Source organism: Stigmatopora argus, chromosome 5, assembly GCF_051989625.1.
Source record: "Stigmatopora argus isolate UIUO_Sarg chromosome 5, RoL_Sarg_1.0, whole genome shotgun sequence".
NCBI classification, from domain to species: Eukaryota; Metazoa; Chordata; class Actinopteri; order Syngnathiformes; family Syngnathidae; genus Stigmatopora; species Stigmatopora argus.
In genome coordinates, this window is record NC_135391.1 from 5,885,599 (window position 1) to 5,912,639 (window position 27,041).

Consider the following 27,041-nt stretch of genomic DNA (forward strand, 5'->3'; position numbering starts at 1 on the left):
ACCGTTTACAGCATTTTAATCACACACTCAGAAGTTGAAGACTATTGCAAGTGAAGTACATAAAACAAAAGGATTAAGTCGGCTCTGTCTGTATGGAGGAAAAAAAAAAAACAATGACTGGAAACCAAACTGGTGTCTGTCAGCGGGTGGAAAAAAAAAAAAAGGTAAGATGAAAGAAGCAGTCAAGGGAGTGATGATATATCTCTTCTAAGCCTGGGGCAAACCCAGGCACATGCATACCCACATTCATGCACGCCAACACACAACCTTTGACAGAGTTTTAATAAAACCTGTCCGACACCCACTCTTTTGCTAAGGTGTGAGTGATGGCCTCCATAGATTCCAGGCTGAGTTGTGTACTAAAACACACATACACAGGTGAAAACACACCCCAACTGACAAAGGAAAGAGTGATACTTGTGCGTCATGTTGTCGGCTTGCTTTGTGTGTGTCGGTAGAAGCTTGCCCATATTTGGGTGTGCTTATGATGAAGCGCACCGGGAAGTATCAAATAGTTTTTTTTCTTTTTAAATTTTATTTAATATAATTCCACAAACATAAAATGGCACCACTTATGAATGTGGCCATTTTGTGCCATCATTTCTACCCATGAACGACATAGTTGCATATAAGAATGAGTATTAATGACAACACGAGGAATCTGGGATACTCGTCTTTGATTGGTTAAAAAATGACCCCACTGAGAAAATGTGAAAAATTCTGGGGAATATTAGTTTTAATTGACATTTTTCTCGACTAGTACACATCAGAAAATTTTTTGTTTTTTTAATTTATGAAACAAAATTGTGTCTGTCCTTTTAATCCGTTTTTGGGATCTGCTTACTTTTCCTGCTTATTTTGATATTTTAATTATGTTTTGATTAAATGAGTCAATTTTATACTGGGAAGGCTCAAAATATGAATTCTTATATAGTCAAAAAGATGAACATGTGTTTGATGGAGGGCCTCCAACATGCAATTAGCTGAGGATCAAGTTGATATGTTTTTGTTAGGGAGAGATCAAAAGAGACCAAACATCCATAAATGAAGTCAGGCTACTTGATACAAATCCTGGCTTGCTCAACAAATCAAGTCTGCAGTCACAAGTGGAAGAAGCAGACCAGCAGAAAGACATTGAGCACAAGTCTGTGTGTATACTGCAAATGCGTGTGTACTTTGTGTACAAACTGTCATCAAGATAAAGAGCCCGCAGAGCTTTTGTTATGATTTTTGCTGTCAAAATCATTTGTTTAGTACTGGCATATTTCCAGAAAGCGGGGATCAGGTCCTATAGGCAATACAGAGGCTGTCACAGAGTCAGCAAAAATCTGCATCAGCTCAATTCTACAGGGCACCTAGCATGCACAAAATACACTTACGTCTATCACTTTAAAAATGAGAGAAAATCCTTGTTTTTTTCAGGAACTACATTCCGTAAATACACAAAATGATGTAGAAAACACAGCACATTTGGTAAGTTTCATCCCGCCAAGTCTATCGAATATGACCTTACCCACCTTGACTTAACTGTAACTGCATTTTTAGGGAATGTGAGGGTGACTAGTCATTGGTTGCAGATGAATCAGTCAAACACATCTGTAACTTCGAGCTAGATTGGCTCTTAAATTGGAGCAAGTATGATTTTAGTCAATGAACATGTAGTTTCTAATGTAGGGTAAGAATATCTTCATCTTAAAAATAAAAAACCTCCCCACAAGATACGTTTTCTTAGCCAAAGCAAAGAGTTTATTTGAAAACAACACTAGGAAAATTGATTCTATGAAAAGCATTTTGGATTTTTTTTTCTGGTACTTGGAACGAATGATTGTTTTCCCCTCTTTTTGCTATTCATCCTCATTTTACCATGACCGATGAAGTGGAACAAAATGTCAGGTCGGCCTAGTCCCTGTTTGCAGGAATGCACGTGTTAGATAGAATTTGATGCATTTCCAAAGGAAGTGCTGATGACCGATAGGTGAAAAGATCCAAGGATGACCAACGGCAGGCACCAACTGTGATTCATCACAATTTCCTGCTTTTCAAAGACAGGAACATTGTCTGTTTTTGTTTCCTGTGCATCTATCAGTAGGTTCACATTGCCTTTTTTAAACTTCCCTTTACAATCACAAATCACCTTCCATAAATTATCACTTAAATTTACTAGATAAGGATGCAGTCGAGTGTTGTTCAATGGTCATCGCACCATAAAAATGATTTATTTATTCTCTTGATACACGGCCTTTAAATGCTCATATAATGGCTTTTGGCACATGATTTCACAAAATATCAATTTTTCAAGTTTTTCACCAACTAAAAGTTGGGAAAACGACTATTTTAGCCAATTGAAATGATGAGTAAATAGCTACTTGTGCTTCGATTTTCGCTCTGCTGCATTCCTGCGGTCAATTTTCCCGGCCCGTTTGGCGTGGATTCGAGCCCACGTGTGCCGGTACGCTCCCCGAGTGGCTCAGCTCTGCTGCCTGTCACTCAGGAAAAAGCCTTGATGAAGAGAAGCCATTCTTCCACCTCCCATAACTGTCACCTCCTGTGTTCCCTCTTGGCCCTGACAGCATGGCTGACCCCTCTCCCCCTGTCAGCACTCAGGTATAATCCGAAGGGGTCGCTAAGGTGCATTCCACCCCAGGCAAAACCCTGCAGCTGGCCGTCTTTGGTGAAGGCCGCTGGGTGAGGAGGAAAGGGCCACCTGTCTTAGTTCACAGGTAAATGTACACCGTCTTGATAAAGGAATGACAAGGCCTGAATAAACTATAGCGGGGGTGTCAAACTCAATTTGGTTCGCAGGGATTGGACTTCCCAGCGGACCACTTCTAGCCCCCGTGCCGTAGGTTTGACAACACTGACCTCAAGAATTTTCTCAAATTGTGTTCTCTTTAGCTATTTAGATAAGTATCACATTACTGTATATTGACAGAGACACTATTCCAATCAAAATTTAGAGTTCACCCTCTTGATAGTTTGTCCTGATCTTTGTTTGCCAAATATTGTTGTTCCGGGTTACACTCAAAAAGAAGGAAAATATCAACACAACAATATATTTGCTTGTGTAGCTCGCTCCAAATACAGTTTGGTAGCTCTGGCTAATCACTAGCCAATCATAGTTGGTGAAAGCGTTGACGTATCCCTACGGCTGTGACAATGCATTGTGGTGTTGCCAACTCGAGATCTGATTGGTTAAAGCAACAGTCTTATCAACGCTTTTTAATGCAGCAGAGCCTGCAGAACTGATTGTGAAGGCCTTGAGGCAGATTTTTGACTCTGGCAACAAATAATGGCTGAAATGTGATTGGTTAAATGCTTCAATATGAAAACACATCTGGAAGCAGTGCAATCAGGGGGAAAAGCAATGAAAGGAAGCTAACAGACCATTTGGAATTATTTCATAAGTATTGATGGACAAAATATAATATATAATTCAGATATTTCTTAGGACAGCAGAGAAGGCCTTGAAGGCCCTGACGTCCCGCCACTGGTTACCAATAATCAGTGAACTCCTGCCATAGATACAAACAGATAAATAGATTTGTAATTTTTTACAAAAGCAAGGATTTTTACATGCTTTAGAGTTCTAGCTCAGCCCATTCAATGAAAACAAATGACGTTTTGTTGCTTTTTTCAAAGCTCACAGTTGCCTGACCTTTCAGTATTTGCATACACTACAGTCAACGTTTATGTATATCGCACACATTTAACAAATCCTTAGGGTGATGTCGCTCCTTATTTAGTGTTTTTTTCAAACTGTCAAGAATATTTACGTCCCGTGAACTCGATTTGACCTGACATACTTCTGATGTTTCCATAGTTATGCCTTCTAGCATCAAAATGTTGGAGCTAGCAGTGTGGGAACAAATCTATTATTCAGACGATTCTCTGATGTTGACCCACAATTTGATTTGCCCTTTATTTTCAGTATACATTAATATTCTGCATGTAATGTACGATGCATACAGGCACTAGTGTACGTTTAAAAAAATAAAAAGTGTGATTCAATGCGGTGCAAGCGGTGGAAGGGCCGACCCCATTAAAAACAAGAAGGGTTATTGGCCCTGCCGTGGCCTGGGCTGCTGACTCGCGGGATAATTTACTGGCCCTTCATCGCGGCGGAATGTGTTTGTAGCCCAACATAATGGAGCCCATCCATTCTGCCTGTCAGGTGACGGAAACATTTTTTCTCAAGATATTTGGGAAGAGAGTGCGAGTAACCGAAAAGGGAGTTTGATCAATTATTCTCTTGTGTTTGTGGAGTCTATAATTGAAATACTAATACTGGGACAGAGGAGAAAGGCATGGTGGGAAAGCATTCGGACTTGACAAACTCTCCCTATGAGAGACGATTATATAAGCAATGGTGGCTGGTCAAAAGAAGGCGATTGGGTGTCAATAAAACTGTACGATATTCTGTTATTGATTTGGCCGACATTTTGGTTTATGCAATATTATTTTAGAGCAAATATACACTGAGGTAGCCCTACAAACCAAACATTTCTGCCTGATCTTGTCAATACATTTTTGGCCATCTGAGGATTAACCAATCAGGAGAAAGAAGCAGGATCTGCAGACATAACCAGCGAGCAACTATCTGGTTGAATATAATGTCAAGGTGCAAAGCAGCTCAATTTCTCAAGTTTAGTCTGAAATTCACTACATTTCCTCATTAAAGAACATCACGAAAAGCTTTCTTTGACGGAAAACTCAAGCCCAACATTGTGATTTAGTTGGTTTTCTCCGGTTTGATTAAATTCCACAACACCAAATCGTGACTACCAAGGGCCACAGTCGATGGAATCAAAACCAAACAGTTCACTTTCCACATGAACAAGCACTCACACCTCTCACGGTGAATCTTACCACCCCTCAATCCAGTTTGCTTAGTGATGCACGCAATACAGACCGATTTTTTACAGTATATATTTTTTGGGGTATCGCAACTCCCAGCTAAGAAAAAGTACTGCAAGCTGCTTGTTTGTTGTTGGGTAAAAAATGTGATGCATCAATCTAACATGTCATTGCCTCAGGTGCTGCAGTGCATGCAATATTACATCATAGTGAAAAATCTAAGATAGTACAAGTCAAATGGATCTCCTGTTTTTTCACTATTTTAATTAGTCCTACTGGGGAATTGCAAAATTTTAAAAAATGTGCCTGATTTTTAAGTTTATATTCCTACATTTAATGGTTAATGCATATTTTCAGTAACATATAATAAGGGTTTTTTACAAGGGTTACCTGTCAAGCAGCTATTTGTGAAATTTCAACATTATTTGCAAAGAACACTTTTTTCTGTAGTGTAACCTAAATGGCTCTTCTCTAATATCATTCTCGACAATGTCAATTGACCTCATTTGAACCACTAAAATGGGAAACAATCATTCTGGAAAGCGTCTCCCTTGAAGGACAAGTGTTGACTGGACTGCACAATTACAGAAGTTTTTGTTAAAACCCTCAAATGATTCAACTCCGCCCTTCACAAGATTAAAGCCTCGCTGTGAAAGCAGTTTGGCAAGGTTAGCTAGATCTTACGTGGTCTGGAAAAGCGCTTTAAGCTGCAAAACGAGAAGCCATTTGTGGCTCTCCCCAATCATCAAAGTTACCCAAGCCTCACTTAAAGGACGGTTTGGTGAAGAGAGGAGAGAAAAAGCACGAAGCTCCAGTTAAGGTTGATGTGAAATCTCCCCATCCTTGGCTTCGATTCACTTCCCCGGCTTTTCAAAGCCAGACCGGGGACGTGATGGAAGCGAGCGTATCGTGCTTAACATTATTCAAAGGCCTCAGTGTTGAGTTTGTGTGCCCCCTGAGAACCCCCGTGCCTGAGGCAGATTTGGAGGGGGGGGGGGGGGGAAATGGTGTGCAGCGCCTCTCCTCTGTTCTGTCACATCGACCTTCACTGATAGCCACAGAGGAGGAAAAAGCTTGGAGGATGTTGCAGTGCAGGGGATATAAATCAAAACATAGAAATCTGCCTTTATGTGACTTTGAATTCCGCCGTCTGTGATGGCAGAGTATGTCGACTGCCATTTTATTTCATTCCCTATCCTATCCCACCAGTTGTTGTGATCTGGCAGGTTACTCTTGTTAGCAGCACGTCGGGAAGGGAAGTGGCTGAGCCTGTCAATAAAATTTACATTGTCTGTGGAGAGCAATCGGAGCGCGCCAGCTTTATTTATGCTACATTAGGGGATTTGCCTGCGCTGCCTTCTCCTGGTCCAATCTATCAGATGGCTGTTTTCCAATTCCGCTTTATTGGAACATGCCCTTGAGAGAGCGTGCAATAGCAGAGAGTGTGTTTATCTGTGTGTATAACACTTTTACGACTGTGATGTTTGTGCAGAGGAGGCTGTTGACTCGTTTTGCGCCAATGCTAAGGTTGTGCTGAGCAGATACTGTCTTGGTGAAAAAAATACGGGAGTTACTTCATTGGGAGACGGGGCGATTACCTTGGTTTATTGTTTGGGGAGATATGGCGTAAAATAAGACGTGAGCACAGCGGAGACTGGTTTAAATAATATGTGGGAGTTTTCAAGTACAGTGGTAGCAGCTCCATTTACGAAATATTTAGGTTAGAAATAGCCTCAATGGGAGAATTTTGTCTCGGGATAGCAAAGATATTACAGCTACGACATGCAAAATCTCAAAAAGAAAGTCAAAGACCCCCTGAAACTTAAATACACTTCTGCTATCCTGTATTTTTGGGTGAAAATATGATGATAGAGTTGATATCCCAACACTTTACTGGCCTCCCATTGGTACGCACCCATCCTCAAGCAACAACAGGAAACACTGTGGCATGTTTGTTATTCGTTAATTATTCACTGTCGTCAAACTTATTCCACAGGATGTAAAATCAAATCGATCCCACGGAAACCACGTGATATTTTTGCCGTTACCTGCGCTACTACTTCGAAGTTGAAAAACAAGCGAACGCTGCCAACTGAGCAGCATTTTCATCATTACTCTTATTCTGGTAATGCAACAAAAAAAACAAAGATGTACACTGCTGCACTGCTGAAATGTTCAGATCTCTGGTCTTACTCTATGGACTCGTCTCATCGTAATCCTCCCATTCCATTCGAGTCATTGCTCTGCATGCATTTTATTGGATCGCTGTCCCAATAAGTGAGCTAGATGCAAAGTGACATGGACACCCACATGCAGTGCGAACACGACAGAATCTTGGTGCACAAACTGCATGGGAGTATTCTGGCAGTGGAACGGCATAATGAACGAGAGCGAGGAGCTCATTTTTCACACAGAATGTGAAATTTCTGATCCAGAAATACATGTCAGAGCTTCGGGGCAACAACATGTGCGATTCCAAATGCTGCTCATTAATCATGCTGGGACAAGCAGCAGGAGAAAATGGACCCATATCTGTCTGCAGCCTACTTATGAGACTATTATAAGGCAGAAATACAGCTGCTTGACTAGCAGAGTGGTTTGTTACATAAAGTGACTTTGCCCTTACAAGGACAAAGAGCCTGCAGCACCTGTTGCAATACACCGAGGGTCGACGGGTCACATGTCCTACAACGCAGGCATCAAATAAACACGGTCCAAAAGCCTGCCACTTATGGAAGTGAAAATAAAATCAAATAAAAAAGGTAAGAATGGGCTATATAACCTATACACATTTATATAGTACTGTATTTGTATGCCGTGATGTGGCTTGGGAACAGAATGTCAGAAAACCAGTACATTTTTCACAATTAAGCCTAACAAAATGGACCTGATTACAGTAAAATCTTGGTTCCAAAACGCTTAGGGATTCCTTCCAAAATAAACTACTTTAATTTTGGCTCACTTGCATGTCACAAAAGCTGTGTTGGGACACCTAGCTTCTCACAAAGTGGGCCGGTACTTGCATCATAAGACGCGGTCTGCCGTCACATTGTCCCCAATGAAAAATTGTATTACTTACATGAGTGATGGCAATCTAATCACAGACTACAGCTCAGGTCGCACGGTCACATTTTTCATATAAATGAAACAGTGGTCGGAAAATGGAATTCCGCGGAAAGTCACCTTTAATAATTGAATAGTTTTAGAGGTTATTTTTAATTCAAACCTTTGTTTCGCATCATACTTCCATTTCACTTTGGCCTGCACTTTTAATAAGTGCACTCACTGTCATTGTTATGTACGGTCCGTCCTTCCCCTGGCCTGGAATTTAGGCCTGAATCCATTTAAGATCTAAAAAGACAATAAATGAAGGCAGGGTGTGAGTCGGATTGCTGTGTCAGTGTGCGTAATGACCGTCTAGCACTGCGGCAGAAGGGGAGAGGAGAGGAGAGGAGAGGGCTGATAAATTAGACGGGCGTGAACTAAACAGCCCTGCCTACCACTGGGAGTTGAAGCAGGGAAAGCAGAAAGTGCAAGAAGCAGATAGAGTGGAAGGCAAGGGAGATGACTGGCCTGTCGCACTGATGGAGTGGTCGTACTACTCTTGGGTGCATAACCACGTTTGCTTTCATTCTTATGTCGGTCCAAAGCTTAAGATGAGTATCTCACCTTTCAAACTCAACTCAACCGTTATCAGTCGTTCCTTGAAACGTAAATATTTTTCAGACTATAAGCCGCACCAGTCAAACAATGCACAATGCAAAGGGAAAAATAACAATATAATACTCACACTGGTTTATAAGTCACATTTTTGGGAGAGCAATTATTATTTGGATCAGACACCAAGAACAAACAATAATAAAATAGAGAACTGACTATAGAGGTATCTGTTATCATAACAGTTTTACAGACAACTATAACCTGGAAAAAAACATAACAGGCCTTAAGTGGTGCGAGAAGAAAAATACATAAAGTTGCACTTAATTTTTAGTCGCAAGCCGAGCCAAACTATGAAAAAAGAGTGATTTATAGTCCAGAAAATACGGCAACGGCTACTGGATTAACATCTAAATGGACATCAGACACCGAGAACAAACATAGGTCAAAGTAACAATAATAAAATAGAAAACAGGCTATAGAGGTATCTGTTATCATTACAGTTTTTCAGACAACTACAAACTGGAAAAAAAAACATAACAGGCCTTAAGTGGTGAGAGAATAAAAATACAGAAAGTTGCACTTGATTTTTAGTCGCAAGCCGAGCCAAACTATGAAAAAAAGAGTGATTTAGAGTCCATAAAATACGGCAACCGTTACTGTTGGGTTAATTCTGGGATGTTACTATATGTTCATTTGGAATTAATGGAATAAAGCTGAAAGGAAGTTTTATTAAGGAGATCATGTGCAAATTTATAATATAGGGGGGAATGATAGAATAATCATTATTATAAATGTGTTTGCAATGAATATAAAGCCTTATAATATTATGCTTACTATATTAATCAATATATTTGCTTATTAGGAATAGTAATGCTCATCCTAAATGTGTAACTATATTAAAATATGTGTTGATCGCTTCCAACGAAGACAAACGCCATGGTCGCTCTCCAGGACAGCTGGTTCCAGCAAAGACATAAAACAATACACCGAGTCCTTGCTCCGAGGACTGAGTACTGGGAGATACACCTCAACCTTTTCCCCAGATGCGAGTTTCACGATGAAGATCGGTGAAGGACGCTTAAATTGTTGTTGGGTCAGCGGATGACTATCAAGCATATTGTTTTAATTTGTGACGCTAGGTTGACGCTTGGGTTGCTTGATTATGGAATTGTTTTGTTTCTTGCTTACGCAAATGGAATCAATAACCTTGTAATTGTTTTGATTTGAAGCCTTAAATGGGCAGGACATAATACCGTTCTTTAGAATAATCTTGGGTGGGGCGAGCTGCCGGATGTATTCTCTCTTGCAAGAATTAAATGTGATGTGACTACAGATGCCTTTTTTATTGAAAGCTGAATTGGAAAAACCTAAGGAACCTACAATTGGATGAACCTAACAGTTACTGGATTAACATTTAAATGGACATCTACTGCTGTATACAAACAGCACAGTAAGAGATGAAATGCCATGAACAAGAAAGAACAGACCTTAAGTGGTGAGAGAAGAAAATGTTTAGTTGCAAGCCAAGCCAAACTATGAAAAAAGTGTATCTTATAGTCCAGAAAATACGGCAACCGCTACTGGATTAACATCTAAATGGAAATCTACTGCTGTATACAAACAGCAGAGTAAAAGATGAAATGCCATGAACAAGAGAAAGAGAATTAAAGTTTCTCATATGTCAAGAGAAACGTGAAAAATATCAAAAAGAGGAGAAAGAATAGGTGGAGAGACAGACATTATGTCATGTGATTAAGAAAGGTCTACCAAAAGGTAAGAACAGGAAATATGATGACCCGTACGTAGCGCTTGGCTTCACGATGACTATTGTGATTGAGTTAAATGAATAAAGCCTATCAAAGCCAATAGGCTGCAATAAAAGTCAAGCACAAGCACTAAACCGCAAGTGTACTGTGGCCACCTAAAAATCAGGGCAGTAAGTCATAAATTACTGGGATTTTTCTTTTTACGCCAAACTATTGTTTGATGCATTAATTCACTTTGTTTTGGGAATTTTTATTTATTTATTTTAATGGTCTTGCTTTAGGACTACCGTTTGTAATTTGTGCTTCTTGCTCATTAAAAGCAAGCAAGGTCATTTTGTGATTGTCATCATTAACACAAATGCAACAATTCTTCTTGTTGTTCTACTTTATAAATAATATCTATATATTTCATTTTATGGTCATTAATAGCAGTGACTGCATATTGGCTGGCGACCAATCCAGGGTGTACTAGACCCAACTATAAGTCACCCACATACCTAATGAGGACAAGTGGGAAACAAAATGGATGGCTCAATAGTAGTAGTGTGGTGAAAAATGTGTAATTATACATTGTATTGTTTTGGTATGCCTCATTTACAATATACACGAACGTTATGGTTATTTTTTACATTTTGGAAGAAGAAAACGCACCAAAATGTAACTGTAAATAAACTATTACTATAGGGGTGTCCAATTTTTTTTCTCCACGGTCTGCTTTCAGAATAAAATCAAAAGGAATAAAACAACCGGCAAATGTTATAACATTAAGAGCCATGTTGTTGTTTTTTTTAAAGTAGTAGCTGTTATGTGCGCAAGCACTGAGGGGGATTACATGTGACGTAAAGGGCACACACAGCAGGAAAATGTGTACGCAAATTTGAATTAGAGCAGGAGATGTACGGAAATGTTGTCATGGCAACAGTATGTGGATATGTATTGTTAAATAAAAAAGTTCAAACTTGTGTTAACAAGAGAGCACAAGAACCTCTGTCAACATTTGTTTGAAATAAACGTGTACGGCAACGACTAAGGTAGCAAACTCTAGCGGGAAATATTTTAAACTGGTTTTCTCCAAGAATTTTGGCATGTGACGTTCCCTAATGCACAAAAAAAACTGAATTTTAATGAGAGGAACTGTGCGGAAGTGTTCCGAATGATTTATGAGCACATTTTTTTAATAAGCAACCTAATTAAAGGAGCTACTAAAATTGCAAACACCCAAAAGTATTACTAAGATGTCTGGCTTTCTGGGTATTTTTCCATTCAGTTCATCAGGAGTCTATTTGAACATAAGCCAAAGTTTTAAATATAGTTTTTTGTACGGTATCTTTTGAGGCGGCATGGGAAATAAGTCATAAAGACATCAGCTTTAAAAGTCTGGTTAATACACCTATGTTAAGTTTATTGCTCGTCATTGCCACTTTTGATTGTTTCTTGTAGTCATGCTTCCTCAATGTTTTAATTATTTTATTTTTAAATCCAAAGTGGGGTGTGGCTCAAAGACCCACTGTGAGAACAACACGCCCCGGAAAAAGGTTTCATTCACTTTTATTAAGTATGTATGGGCCTTGTTTTTTCATTTTAAAGTTTGTTTTTAAACATAACATTTCCCTATTTTTCTACATAACCAAAAACAAATCAATTATTTTCTGAATATTTCTACACCCCGTCATAACGTTTCTTCCCGCATCCACTCCCACATATTTCAAACCTATTTTTAGAATCAAAGCTCAATTTTTTAATCTGTATTTACATACTTGCCTCGTAACCTTTATTGCACAATGGGTACATTTAGGAAACATAAATGGTCCCGTCCTCTGATTTTAAAAGGTCCAAAACTCTAATTTAGACCAAACCTTTTGAAAACGCATGGAAAAAAATGTATTCAAAATATTCCCCTTAATTCAAATAGACTCCAAATTTACAAAAAATAAAAATAACTCATTTAAAATTCAATCCATGCCCTTTGACCTTCTGGATAATACCCCCACACTTTAAACCTAACCTCAACCCCAACACAAGGTGATAGGACAGTTAAGGAGGATCTAGGCAAGGAAGATGATCTTTAAAACCTCCAGACTACCTCAGTCTGCAGAAGATCCGCATCTTATGGACTTCCCATGTGTGGCTCCACTTTTTTTACCTAGGTCTAGAATGTCTTCTGTGTCTTGTGTCTGTCTTGCTACTGCAACCAAGAAATTTCCTGAATACGGGATGAAATAAAGTTCTAACCTAACCTAAAATCACTGCCTTTTTCATCCATTGGTCTAAAACCGTAAACTTCTAATCCTACCCGCCCATGTCAAATAATTCTGCCATATAAAAAAAATGAAACGTCATGGCGAACAAATGGCATTTCTTTTCTACTACCTCAAGTCATGCTCTTTGTTTTTGTCCAAGTCAGGAGAAGACGAAGGAGGCAGCGAAAGAGCTACCGTGTGAAGATGAAGCTATTTGCTACCGTCGCAAGTCTCCCGTGGAGGACGGATGAACGAGCCAAAGAGGAGAGGGAGCGGATAGGTTCATCCATCACGAGCGCGCCGGTCTGACACAACAAAAGATGGAGTGCCGAGCGAGGCCTCTCGGCTGCGAGGGGGCCGGGGAACACCAAACAATATTTTTGGGCGCCCGTCAGGCTGTCCAATAAAGGAGGCCGATATATGAACTATCTGGCAATGATGTAATGCGCCCCATAAATCTGCTTTAATTACTCGGCGCGGGGACAACCGTTGGAAGCCCGCGTCTGGATTTATAGCGTCTGCGCTTGGCATCTTAACGACTCTGTGCTTTTAATATCATTACCCTGTAATTTATTATGCTGCCAGGGTGCACACCCAAACTGTCAGCATAACTCTTGTTTATTTATATCCATTTAAAGGCCACTTCGGCGACATGGGCATTTAGCACGTTTCGGCCGGGCTCGAATCATTTGTTCTAATGAGGCCATTTTGCAGGCGTGTCTTGACGTTGCGGCCGAGCTCTGGGAAAAAAAGATACGTTTTGTTGGGTCACGCGGCCGTAGGAGGTCAGACCAACATGAGGGGGGTTGGGGGGGCCGAAAGGATTGGATTGGATAACTTTATACATCCCGTATTCGGGAAATTTCGTTGTCACAGTGGCAAGAGGGTGAGGATGCAGAAATAGGAAAGGCATTTTAGACATAAATAGATAGGTAATAAGTAAGTTAATAAATAAATACATAAATAAATAAGCGTGTCGCTGAAGTATATAAATATATATATATATATATATATATATATATGTGTGTCTATATGTGTGTATATATGTGTGTATATGTATATGTTTATATATGTATATATACGAGTATATATATGAGTATATATATGTATATATGTATGTATATATGAGTATATATATGTATATATATATATGAGTATATATATATATATGTGTATATATATGAGTATATGTATATATACATATATATACATATATATACACATGTATATACATATGTATATATACATACATATATGTACACATACATACATATATACATATATATACACATACATATATACACATACATATATATACACGTACATATATATATACACATACGTGTACATACACCTATACATATACATACACACATAAGCACATAGATACACATACACATAGATGTACATGCATGCATGTGTCTTAACACTCAGCCATTTTTCAAAACTAAAGCGGGGACGCTGGCCCAAAATCTCCTTCAAATGCATCCCACATTGAAGGGAGAGAAAAGCTCTGTTTGACAGACAGTCTCCCTTTTCTTCTCTCTTCTGCCTCTGTTCACCTCTAGTTACCCATTGATGACTTATTTATTCTATTCACTCGGTTGGAACTTCCTCTAATTTATCCTACTTTACTCCTCATTGTTTGAGTTCTGAGGAGAAAGGACGGAAGGGTTGCTATAAAAAGGCTCCAGGACCGAGTCGGAGCTCCCGCTGTCGTGCTAATAGTTTCCAGAGGAGGCTCGGTAATGCGCCCTGATGAACGCCAGTCTCCTTAATGCGAGGCCACGTATTAGTTTTGCATCCTACTATCATCCGATACCTCTGAACCTGCCGTCGTTGTCGAGATTTGATAAATGTTGGTCTATTTGGACCCTGTAATTGGTTGAGACCGGGGCGTGGTATCATCGGGCATTGTTATGCAGAGCAGCCAGCCAGTAGAAAGGGGGGGACGGAATAGAAGAGGGCGCCGAGGCGCTAACGAGCGCTCTCATTAATTCAGCCCCCGGCACGCAGGTGACACTTACTGACGTCTGCTGTGACAAATCCCCTCTTTTGCCACCTCTCTTTGTGTCTTCTAAATTCCCTCCTCTCAGCTCATAAATTTACCGGCAAATGAAGTGTTGACGACAATTTTCAGCATTGGATGACCGCATTGAGAGCGAGGAATAATTTGGGAAATGGAACTGTATGACAAAATGAAATAATGATCATCCGTTTGAAACCACATGACTAAATCATTTCAGAATGTTGAAAGGGACAGACAGACAACACCTATAACTGACTTGCATGTTAAAGATGTGATGTGAACTGGAAGTTGCTTGCTTTTACAGTTTTTGACTTTTAGCATCACAAGCGACCACAAAAATGCTTTTTGCCGATGGGCGTAGCATGAGCGACGTGAGGTTTAATCAGCGATGGTTTGACTTTGCGTGGGAACGTCTCGAGCACAGGTGCGATGATTATGAATGATGTCATGAATGTGGGATACAAGCATTTGATTGGCTACAATTGTACCAAAGGTCTTATTTAACCCAAAATAAAATAAGAATGGGTTGTGGCTAAGCAAAATCCAATCTATCGAATTCCCCAAAGTAGGCACAGGTGTCAAAGTGGCGGCCCAGGGGCTAAATCTGGCCCACCGCATCATTGTTTGGCCCTGGAAAGCAAATCATGAGTGCCGACTTTCTGTTTTAGGATCAAATTAAAATGAAGATTATACATGTATATTAAATTTCCTGATTTTCCCCCCTTTAAATCGCTAATTGCTATTTTTTTAATCCATATTTTCTTTGTTTTTAGTTCAAAAATCATTTTGTAAAATCTAAAAATATATCTTAAAAAAGCTAAAATAAACATTGTTTTAGATCTATAAAAAACTGAATATTCAGGGCTTTTAATCCAGTTCTTTTAATCCATTTATTTTAAAAAAATCTAAATATTATATTTAAAATGGTCCGGCCCACATGAAATCGAGTTGACGTTAAAGCGTCCCGCGAACCAACCCGAGTCTGACACCCTTGAATTAGAGGTGAATGTGCAACTTTAAGGTGAACTGTGTATTGTTTCATTCACTTTTTTTGCAAGCTGACTCATCAATTATAAATCTGTAGACTAATGGATGGGCCAAAACTTGAGGAACTAAAGATGAAATATTGTTCAGAGCAGGTCATTGATAGCCAGAGAGTGATGGGAAGACAAAGAAAATGGGCTAACTCTGTCTATCTCACTAACTACGCATGGTTGTGTGTTGAAAGCTTCTTGACATCTGTGGCGTTACTGAACAGCAGGGCCAATTGTGCGAGTGTGCTCGTGTTTGTGCGTCTGTGTGTGACTGATGACAGCAAACTGAGAAAAACAGCATGTGTAGCTTGAAACGGCCTGGAAGAGGAGGACAAGGGGAGGAGAGAAATGATTCATGTGCTGAAGAGGAGGAGGAGGAGGAGGAGGAGGAGGAGGAGGAAGAAGAAGACCACGGCTGACCCAACAGATTTTTGACCTTGCGATAACCCCTCTGATCTCTGTGTGACCTCAAAGAACTCAGAGGGGGGCAGCAGGTTGAAGAGTGCACTGCTTTGATATTTGGGAATTGTGGAAATCGTTTGTCTGCAGAAATGCTAACAACGCGGTGATATTGTCCTGAGAATTGGAATGGCTTTAGTTTAAAGAGTAAAAAAATAGGTTTTACATCCTACAAAATTGACCTTTTTTTTTTTTACAATTGGATGACGTCTGAGGGGTCTTTTTTTTCAGAAGAGGACATAATAAGACAAAAAGATGGCCCCAATAGTTACTTGAAGTGAACAATCTTAATCAGTTCATGAAGAAAAAAACTCAACAATAAGTGCTTTGTCTGTCTTTTTGTTTGTTTGTGAATTCAAAGCAAAACCCCGAACTCAGACTTATCTACCCACCTTTCTTGACTTATTTCCTTATCTGTCCAAACACCACCTCCGAGTCTCCCTCTCACTCATGTGAATTAAATGCTTTCTGATCCTCTGAATCAAGTAGAAACACGCCATAGGAATTTGTTTTCCATTCAAATAGCAGATGCTTGTTTACCCAGCAAAAGGCCAAACAGTCAGGTCACGGCCCCGCTCTTAATGTGCATTTTATAGTATGATATCAATTGATTTTGCGGGGGGGAGGAAGCACAACCCACTTCCTGAGTACACCCAAACGTGCAGCATGTGAGCGAATAGACCTCGATCACTGACTCTTTGCCTTCCTGCCAGTCTGCCTGCCGACTTGGAGCTCGACAGCGCGGCTCCCCCCACCTCCTATAATTACGCTTTACGACTCGCTCCACCGTAAATGCTACATAAATCTTCCGACACCCTCCCGATTACATCCCCGGCCCGGCCCACGTCGACACACACATACACACACACACACACACACACGCACACGAAGCCCTTATCATGCAAACATCGTAATCCCAGGCCGCAATTTCCTCCCTTTATTGGCAGTCACTTCTGATTTAATGGTGCTTTGATGATTGCACAGTAAAATGCTACATGGGGTGAGATCGGTCAAGACCGTGTGGTGACTGCTTGTGTGTCGCTGTGTCGCCGACAGCGTGTTTGCTGACAGTATCCAGACCCTGGGAGCTTTGGGTTGGCGTTGCTCAATAGAGGCCTGTGCAGACCCACCAAACTTGTGTAGCCGTGCTGGGTTTTTTTTCAGTTTTAAATCACTGTAAACACCCATCCCTTGTTGGCTCCCTGGCACCAATGGAACATAAAGGAATCTTAACTCCCAAAGACAAACAGCCTCATGCCCAGGCATCGTCTGGCAAGCTAGCTTTGGGCCCCACTGGGTTCTCTTGTAGGGGGTGGGGGGGTGGTAAAATGAGGTTACTTGAGGTGAGGGGGAATTTCGAAGAAGAAGTGCGGCTTGGACTTTATGTTGCAGGCTCAGCACAAAAAAAAAGTCCAAAAGTTGCAAATACTAGGATTCTTATTGGAAGATTAATGGCGTCATTGCACAATTGGAGGACGTTTTGCCTTTCAAATTTTAGAAAATACGAAATAGGGCAGTCAATGAGGACATTTACTTTCCCTGAGAGCGAGATTTTTAAAAAATGAAAAAAAAAAGAATTATTGAAATGATTTTTTTAAAATACCCCATTGAGTCTGGAGTACTCCCTAAAATGCAGATTTTCTCTCATTTCAATGACCAAAATGAACTTTATTTTTTTTTTAGGGAGTAGGGATATTATTGAGTTTATTGGTATTTCTCATGATAAAAATTGCTTTGTTAAACATTATATTTATGACTTCTTATCCTTGGAACGTATGTTCTATAGCATGCACACCACTGTATTATCATAACCTATTTATCATGAAGAAGACATGATTTGATGTCATTAGACAGTTTTCAAAAAGAAAAGGTATAGCAAATATATGTCCTCGCTTCTATTTTTTAATTAATTTATAAAATAGCTTTGGTTCAATGGCACCCTCAACCTCATGCGACCTCATTGCATCTAATAAGATTATGGCTTTTTTCTACTTTAATTATTCACATAAGAAGGTTCATCATATTGCTCAGCTCTTTTACTCCTGATAAAAGGTTAAAATTATTATTCTTAGTAGTAATAGTTATACACATGCATGTTACTCTGCCAAATATGACACAAAACACATTGATCTTTAAACTGAGCTAGTTTTGAAAGCTCATTATCCATTATTCGTCAATATATAGCAGAAAAACAAAAAAGTGAAAGGACTTTAAAGCCAACATGTTGCTATTGGGAAAGACCCCATTACCTTGAAATACTTGCTAAGAACTCTTAAATTAAAAGTGAAGTATTTGGTGTGTGTGCAGGTTGTTCATCAGTCAGTAGCTTGATTTCTTTTGTCACACCTCTGTCATCGTTCGTCACGGACATCTGGGGCGTGGGGTCAATGGGTGGGTTCAACAGAAGGTGAAAGGACTGGTGGAATGGACGAGGGGTCGCGCGAGGTCATTTTTGACGTCTTTAGAAAGCAAAATTCAAGCCTTCCTTATACAAAGCCAACCACTCGGGCTGAGTATTTTTCGCCATAGAAAAATGGCCATGCTGACAAATAGATTTTACAAAGTGTGAACTGTAATTTCACCCTAATAATACGTGGCTGGTTTCAAAGGAAGAGCCATATTGGGGGAAAAGACAAGCTGTCGCGCAGTCTCAGGTGTAATTTGCGTGTTGTAAACAGCAGCGTCTAACCATATTGTCTGGCATCAGATCATATTTTACCATGTTAACACACCATCTGTTTATCCTCCCTCGTAAGCATACATTATCCAAAATGAGTGTGCCAGGCTGCCGCATCGCAGAGCGGAGGCAAACACACAAAAGGCACGCGCCAGCCAACACATCCCGACAAACGTATTCCCACTGGGATACACGCAAACATACAAAAAAGCATAATATATGACTGCATACATGTGGACTCTATACATCAGGGGTGTCAAAGTCGGTTTAGTTGGCAGGCCACATTCATGCCAACTAGATCTTGTGTATTTTTGGCCAGAAAATGCTAACGTATGGCACTGAAAGATGAGCATCCACAGCTAGATTAAGTTTAATTGGATCTCTATTGTTGTCAGTGGCAGGCAAAGAGTCCATTTTGTGTTACTTTCTTGTCATTTTAGGATATTTACAGGTCACTTTTGGATGGTTTTCTATTGATTTGAGGGGGATTTCCGGGCTACTTTCTGTTTGTTGATCGCTTTCTGCAGCTTTTTGGGGGCTAAGATACTTCCTGTTGTTTTTGGGACTTTGTAAGGTCCGGACCTGGGATCGAACCTTTGATCACAGACCTGAACCTGAGCTTCATTCATTTTCTATGGGAGAGCAGACTGGCATAAAAGTCCAGAAATCAGAAACATCACATGCAAACACAAGGCTTTTTTCCCCATTTATGAACACGAAAAACGATTAGTCAACACTTTCTCCGCTGCCTATTTGATCTTATTGTTGCCCTTTTTGGCTATGTGTTTCTTCTATCAGTGGCACTCTACAAAAGCCCACCTCCAGGCCACTCTTCAATCTCAGTTTACACTGCCTGTCTTTTACATGCTTTATTTTGTCCCGTAGCTCTAAGAGAGGATGCACTCTAGCAAGCTAATGATTGCCTTACCCAGCGGTTATTGATCACAGCCATGATTGATCTGAGGATCCCTCCGATTATTGGGTCATTAATCAGTCCTGGATTACCCTTTCAATGGAGCTGCCACACACCGGCCCATGTCTGCTGACGGATGACCGGCGATGAAGAGCTGGAGGAGGAGAGGACCTGCAAGGGAAAGGGAGCGTCAACATCAAAAGGAAGAGGCGGCTACAGTCCAGATCTCAGTGCAGAGCATCGGGAGCAAAAAAACTCAAGAAACAGCTTTTATGGGTCATTTGAGAAAGGGAGGACATTTTGACTTTAAATGGACTGTGCGGTCATTTGGATGATTTGTACATGAAATATGTTTGAAGAAACTGAAAACGTGCACAGCCTGCGAATGAGCGAGCGTCGAGTTGCTGAGGTTTAGCAAGAAAATCTTTTTTTTTCCATCTCAGAGGCCTTATATTTTGTTGCAAAAAAGGAGCTGAGGTGACGTCACCTCCTTTCTGGCCTAACCCTCCTACCGCATAACGCCAAGTACTGTCAATTGCATCTTCCTCATTTATTTGGCCATCAGCTGACAAATTAGAGCTCTAAATACATTATCTTTTCAACAACGCTTATTCTCGTCGGGGTCACGGTTGGAAACTATACCAGCTGAATTCTGGCAAAAGGCGCACTGCATCCTACACTGATTGGTCGCCAGTCGGTCATTGGATAACTTTATTCATCCCGTATTCGGGAAATTTTATTGTCACAGTAGCAAGAGGGTGAGGATGCAGAAATAGGAAAGGCATTTTAGACATAAATAGATAGGTAATAAGTAAGTTAATAAATAAATACATGAATAAATATATAAATAAATAAGCGTGTTGCTGAAATATATATATATATACATACATATATACATATATATACACATATATACACGTATACATATATATACACATTATATATACATATATACATGCGTATACATATATATATACATATATATAAACATATATGTATATATTTATATATATATACATATATATACACACATATATACATATATATACACACATATACACATATATACATACACATACATATATATAAGCACATATATACATACATACACAGAGGCATAAGGCACATATAGAAAAATATAACCATTCGCACTCACAATCAATCTCTATATTTTTGCCATTTTTTTTACCCGAACATAATGTTGCATAACCGCAAAAAAGAATATCGTTGCATCTCAAAGTGAAAGTAAAAATGCATATCGAAAATATTATTCATGTGGCTTAGTACAACAGCCCAGAGCATTGTTGATGTGTTTTATGTTTCTAATGATTCTCCATTTACGGCACCTCTAACCTACACTTTTAATATCAGCCACTTTATCCGTCCCTAATTGGACATCCATCTAATGTTACCCAGGAGAAAAATAGGAAAGCACTTTCTCAGTAGCGAGTATTGACCGTGCTTGTAATGTTGCCGATTGCATCCACTCCGACTGCGTCGCTTTGTTGTGCCCGTCGGTCCCTTGCTGAGAGACAAACTGACGCGGGGGTAATTATGGATAAATAATGTATGCTACATTCGATTCTCGGGGAACTTGTGTTTTATAGACAGGAATACACACGCTCACACCAACAGACTTATGACGATTTCCGACTGTGGAAAAACATCTTTTAATGTCTGTGCAGTTATGTGTGTGCGCGAATCTTGGCTTGTGTGTACGTGTGATATATCCCCTTTCTACTCCCAGATATTACATTTCAAAATGATCAAAAAAATACTTGACAGTCCTGCCAGGATCATCAATCACCTCAGCAGGCCCAAGAAAAGTGTGTGCGTGTGTGTGTGAGCAAGAAAGGGAGAAGAAAGCGAGGGGGGGCAAGTATGGTTAAGTAGGGAAAGAGTGGGGGGCTTCTGGGGAGCTCAAATACATACATATAGTTGAGAGTCTATGTGTCTGCACTGGGGAATTGGAGTCATAAATCAAACAGGCTGTCAGGAGAGGTGCTGGGCTTGTTGAAATACATGAAGGGGGGAGTGTTGTAGGACTGTGTGCGGAGCAGGGGGATGGGGGCGGGGGGCCGTGGGGGTACTCTGTCATTCATGTGCAGCATCACACAGGGAACCCAAAGCAATTTCCCCTGAATGTCAGCGAGAGACACAAGGTGGGGCAGATAAGGAAACGGCGTGCATGTGTGCGAGGGTACCCGCGTCTCTCGGTCCTCGCCCCCGTCTTCGACCCCGGGACGGGAGACACGGGCCCAAATCTCATTATGCCGACAAGATAGAATTTGCTCTCTGTGTAACCTTATTATCCTCACCTAGATAAGGAGGTGTAATTGCTCACAGCAACAACAGCGCCTCTGTCGGTGTCTGCGCTGTGTTAAAATGTCCAAAGTCCAGGGAAAAATAAAGTAAGCACTGAGAAATAAATAAACACTGACATATTCTGTATTTTCCGGAGTATATGTCGCCGTTTTTTTTAAATATATTGGCCAAGGGTGCGACTTGTGTGGAATTATTATATCATTTCGCATTTTATTTTTACACGAACCAAAAGAAGGCGTTCGAGGCCAGTGTTGATAATTTCAACATACCGTATTTTCACGACTATACGGCGCATCGTATTTTTAGCCGCAGTGTCAATAACGAGTGCTATTTCTGTATTTTACACACACAAAGGACGCACCGTTTTTATAGACGCAGCCAGGCATGGCAAAACATACACCAGCTTAAACATACACGCTACACCCACACGCTAAAAACACGTTTTTAAAAAGGCAATGGAAGCAAAACTGAGTTTGGTTGTACTTTATTTAGCCATTTTACAATGTACTCACGTCATCATCACCCACAAATCCATCAAAGTCCTCATTTTCTGAGTTTTATACGTTCGTCCAGGCGGCCACAATCCATTCGCAAATAGTAGCTAGCTAGTAGTTAGCGTAACTTTTCCAACGCTGCTTTCCATGCTTTGTCAAGCTGTGTTGATGTCGATGTATACAAGCCACAATCCATTCGCAAATAGTAGCTAGCTAGTAGCTAGCATAACTTTTCCAATGCTGCTTTCCATGCTTTGTCAAGCTGTGTTGATGTCGATGTATACAGGCCACAATCCATTGGGTGTATTGACAAAAGAACTACATATCCCAGCAGTCACTGTGCAGTACTTTTTCTACGGGGAAAATAGTAGAGTCGGGTTGCTTGCTTGTAGTTGTGAGAGTTGTAGATGGTGTACCCTATCGACTGATTTATTTTATTTTATCGTGATAACAATTTTAGTATTGGTCCATATATAAAGCGCACTGGATTATAAGGCGCCCTGTCTATTTTGGAGAAAATTTAAGACTTTTATGTGCGCCTTATAGTCGTGAAAATACGGTATATAGATATACATTAAATGTCATGCGGATATCCCTCGTTATAGTGTAACTTAGTGTCGTTATAGGGCAATATTTTTTTATCATTTTGTTGTGTTTCAACATCTGCGTTTAGGGAGAACACTGTAGTAATCTTCAGAATGTAAGCGTTTATGGTATAAGGTTGAGATTGTGGATATGCCAAGTTGCTGGAGTTTATGAGTTCCACAGAAAGTTCACCAAGTTTTTAAGATCTTCAAACAAATCTGTTTTATGTTAAGTACGAGTAAGCAAGGGACTCCAGCTACATTTAATGGCAGCAAGTTTGTCAGGGAAACAAAATCGTAAACACGTCCGATACACAACCCCGGGGTAATTGCTTTTTTGTATACTGTATCTATAAGGAGAACTGCAATGTTTGAACCATTCGAAACTTTATTCAAGTGTTTTTGAATCGTGGAATGTGCTGCACTGATGGTTTAAAACTATTAATATAGGCAATTATAACAAAAATATTGCTTTTTGGAGGTCATAATTATAGGCAGAGAATATTTTAACAGCTCGGTTTGTGCCCATCCCTGCAAAAAAAACAACCTACTTTTAACTCCTTTTTTGTATTATTTTACAGCCATTTACAATATGTACGTACATAAATACAGAGTGATAATGATAAGATTAAATTGTTAAACTCTGCTGGAAAAAAAGATCTCCACATCCAGAATTTGTTGGCTTTCCTGTTATTGGCTAAATGTTTCTCAACAACTACATCGTCCCTTTCAATAATGAATCCATTAATGAGTTGATTTTTTTTTTAAAGTATAAAAAACGACTAAAAAACAAACAAATCTGAGAATCCTTATGCATATATTTGGAGCGTCTGGGAAGTATCGGTCTCTTCTTTTAGCTCTCGTTACACCCAAAGATTTCTTTGCAGGATTTGAGGCAACCTTTTGTCAGTTATTCTTTGAAGAACTGGAGCTGCTTTGTGGATTTCACAATCCACACAAGAGCTTTTCAAGTTTTCACTGGCAAAATCCTCCTGAGTGGATTTGATCCACAAAAAACATTGAACATTCGCTCTGATCCGTCACGGTAAAACAAATTGCAAATAATAGAGCGCCTCTTTGCACATTACAGAAGAAAAACAGCGGTAAGTTGAGAACAACGATATTTGGGGAAATATGCCCACTTCCGCCTTGACATGTTACATTAAAAAAACAAAGTTTTACAATCCATTCGACTCCAGTTCTTCCCGAATTAATGCTACTCGCAATGAAGCACACCCAAGCAAATCTTTCAAAGAACGGACGTAACAAAACACGTGGGTCATGCAAAAACACTTTTGGGAAGTGCCAAGTCCCAGTTCCATTCTAAATCACTCAAATTTATTCAGCTGAAAGGAAAATCTGCAAATGTGGCATTGGAGTAAGTCTAGCAATTTTGTGGTTGACCCTGTTGAAAGAGAATCAATTTCAGTGTGTTTGAATCTACATGCATTGGTTTATACACCCTTTTGACCACCCACAATGCACCTCACTGGAAGTCGAACTCCCTCCTCCAGCCAAAATCAGCAGGGAAAGGTTAATTTGATGTGCTTGTGGGGAGCAAAAGGAGAAGAGGGGGAAATGTGGATGATTTGTACCGAGACCATAATGGAACCGGTGGATACGGCAATGGGACGCACCAGGTGTTGAATCAGCATTGCCACCCAGAATGCTTGCCATAGTCTCTGGCCTGGCTCACTATCCATGTTATTTCTATCTTTATGGCACTTGCCTAGACCTCCGCAGCTTAGGTTTTATTCGAGACCGCGTTCTTCAAATAGCAACGCGGCATGAAATCGGACAGAGCGCGAGAACTGCCTTGCGCTCCCACAATCCCTGTCATTACATTGTCAAGAGAGACATCAGAAATGTGGCGAGGTAAAGCCGAGGAACGGAAATTATGGACTTGTGTTCGGTAGGAACAACAATTACAACACTTGAAAGCTTTTATTTGACAAAAAAAAGCAATACAACAGTATCAGGTTCTGTCTGTCAGGTCCCATTTGGGCTTCTTGTCACTCGGGAATGTAATCCACTGTAAAGAAGGCAGAAGCCACGCTAATCTTTTTTGGGGGGGCCTCTTGACAAAACGATCCCTGTTCGGTTTGCGAACAGTTTTAGCACGGTCGTTGAAGGTCTGCTTCAGTTGGGCTTTTTTTTTCATTTTTTTTTTTTCTGCCACGTATCGTTGCCTTTAAGCAATGGTGAAAAGTGAAGACTGCTTATGTTACTCTCATTCCGACACCTTGCTGTGCCTGAGTCGCAGGTCTGAGAACTGCCAAAAAAAAACAAAAAACAAAAAGCCCGGGTGAAGAAACGTTTTCTGTTTTGCGAACCAACGAGTCGACCTGATTTTCCCTCCTGTTGTGAGTGCTTTGATGGGCCTAGTTTTCTGCTGTGATCCAAAGGCGCCACAGAGCAAACAGAAGGAAGAGCAGAAGGGGGGCAATGAAAATTTCACTCCAAGGAGGTGGCGCTGGTCCCAGGCAGTGAGTGTTAACCGCAATGAGAGGTGAAGGTCTTCCCGGTTCCCACCTTAGATGAGAGCTTTCTGCTGATAGAGTTAGCGTAGCGAGGCTTTGCGGTCTCATGTTTCCCTGTAAATCCCCTTCCTGACTGTGGGAATACATAACCTTGTTTACATTCACCAAAGTTACTACTTGCAAAAAAAAAATGGCGCCCACCAATCATCGTGCTCCAAAAATAACATTTGTAGTTCCGTTGCAAAGATTTCTGTTCACAATCGTAGCTATCAATCCAATTCCTTTTGTCATTTGAATTCTCACTAGATGTATACTTTTTAATATTATATTATATTTTTTTGTCTTTCCCCCAAAAAAACTATTTATGTCTATTTATTATGTATTTTCCTGTATCTGCATTCTCACCCTCTTGCTACTGTGACAATGAAATTTCCCGAATACGGGATGAATAAAGTTATCCAATCCAAAGCAAATTTACTCAGAAATTAATCATTAAATGCCAATGAAAATCTGTAGTGGGAAAATATTAAATCTTCACACTGGAAAAGTTATTAGTTATAATATATCTACCCTCCATGGACTGTGATTCAGCAAGGAAAGATGAGTCAATCTGTTTTTGGTGAAGCCACGGTTTGAGTCGTCTGTGTGAGTGTGTGTGTGTGTGTGTGTTTGTGTAGGTTGACATGGTGGGAGGATACGCTGTCTGGCAAATAGCTCAACATTCTCACATCTGACTGACTGACAATTGGACAGAGCAGCTGCTGTCCTTTCTGCAAAGAGAGGATGACAAGAATACGTGTGCATGTGTGTGCGTGCGTGCCTTTTGGACAGCATGCTCGAGATTTGAAGTCACTGTGTTCCCGTCATCTTCTTTGTGCGCTCCACATTCTGCTGCCCTTTGTGGCGGCCTCTTGCAGCGGTGCCGACTGACAGGCTGTGAATAGACGACCCCGCTGCGCGGTGGCGGCCCGCTGCGTGGAGTTAAAACCTAGGCAGCCCCTATTAGTGTCACTGGCTCATACATGTGCGGGTGAGAAGCCGTGTGCCCATCACTGAGCATTTGTTCATTCTTGTCCTTTCCTTATTTTTATTTTTGCCCAGTGCATGGCATCACATTCCAGTTTTGCAATCAATCACGAGATTGTCGTAGGTTTACGTCACTGGACTCAAAAGTCGCAACTCGGGGCAAGATCTGGCCCACCGCGCCATTTAGCGCGGCCCGCAAAAGTCAGTTATTTGCATGGATTTGTTATTTGCTGAAATCTAATTTACCGTATTTGTAAAGAATCGCACCCAAGTATAAGTCGCACAAGCTGAAGAATACATATTGAAAGGGGGGGAAAGTGATTAGCATATTTGGAATTTTTACTTTATCAGAAACCAAGAACAAGCATGCGTAAAAGTAATGATCATAAAATAGAGAACAATGGATACATTTTTTCTGATAATTATGGCCTTAAAAAACATCAAATAACGGTGTAGATGTTAGAGAGGGGGTGGGGACATATTTAAGTCACAGGCCCATC

General features: G+C 40.3%; 1 long non-coding RNA gene across 3 annotated transcripts in view; it reads right to left on the minus strand.

Annotated features, from left to right (window-relative positions):
• The window catches only part of LOC144074432 (uncharacterized), a 105,823-nt gene that overhangs the window by 52,318 nt on the left and 26,464 nt on the right, over positions 1-27,041 (minus strand). For all 3 annotated transcript variants that reach the window (XR_013300298.1, XR_013300297.1, XR_013300296.1), the window contains exon 3: positions 19,648-19,803. This is a non-coding gene — a long non-coding RNA (uncharacterized LOC144074432). The remainder of the gene's footprint in view (positions 1-19,647; positions 19,804-27,041) is intronic.